The sequence below is a fragment of the Benincasa hispida genome, chromosome 3 (assembly GCF_009727055.1).
Source record: "Benincasa hispida cultivar B227 chromosome 3, ASM972705v1, whole genome shotgun sequence".
Classification (NCBI taxonomy): Eukaryota; Viridiplantae; Streptophyta; class Magnoliopsida; order Cucurbitales; family Cucurbitaceae; genus Benincasa; species Benincasa hispida.
In genome coordinates this window covers 51,483,936-51,484,985 of record NC_052351.1, presented here as the reverse complement: position 1 = coordinate 51,484,985, position 1,050 = coordinate 51,483,936, and positions in this window count along the sequence as shown.

Below are 1,050 nucleotides of genomic sequence, written 5' to 3'. Positions count from 1 at the left end.
CAATTGTAAGACATGATCATGACCTCCATAAGAGCTCAATATGAAGGGCCAGCTTAAGCTTCCTTCACGTATTCCAAGCCATATACCCAGAGGATCGACAATCTGAGAATTCCTGCAGGGTACCAACCCCCAAAGTTCCAACAATTCGATAGAAAGGGCAACCCAAAGCAACATATAGCCCACTTCGTAGAAACATGCAAGAATGCAGGAACAATGGGAGATCTACTAGTCAAATAGTTCATCAGATCCCTCAAAGGAAATGCTTTTGACTAAACAGACTTAGAGCCTGAGGTAATTGACAGCTGAGAGCAACTTGAAAGAGAATTCCTGAATCGCTTCTACAGCACTAGGCGCAACGTCAACATGATGAAGCTGACAAATGCCAAACAACGAAAAGGGGAGACGGTCGTCGACTATATAAACTGATGGAGAGCTCTAAGTCTGGATTGCAAAGATTGACTCACCGAATTATCTGCTGTAGAAATGTGCACACAAGGTATGCACTGGGAACTTCTTTACATCCTTCAGGTTATAAAGCCCCGTACCTTTGAAGAATTGGTGACCCGCGCTCACGACATGGAGCTAAGTATCACCAATAAAGGAACGAGGGACTTCCTGAGCCACAAACCGAAGAAAGACAAGAAGTAGGTGAAGGGCACCGAGAAAATTGTGAAAGGTGCCACAAAGGAATCAATGGTCGTTAATATGACCCCGTTCAAGTTCTCCTCGAAAGGGAAAGAGAAGAAGATAGAAAAGAAAGACGAGGGAGGCGAAAGATGTCACCTAACCCTGAAAGAACGACAGGAAAAAGTCTACCCATTCCCCGACTCTGACGTTGCGGATATGCTTGAGCAACTATTAGAGAACCACCTTATCTAGTTACCAGAATGTAAATGATCGGAACAGGCCGGCAAAGTGGATGATCCCAACTACTGCAAGTATCACAGGGTCGTAGCCACCCAGTTGAAAAATGTTTTGTACTGAAGGAATTGATCCTCAAACAGGCCCATGAGAGGAAAATAGAGTTGGATCTAGACGAGGTGGTCCAAA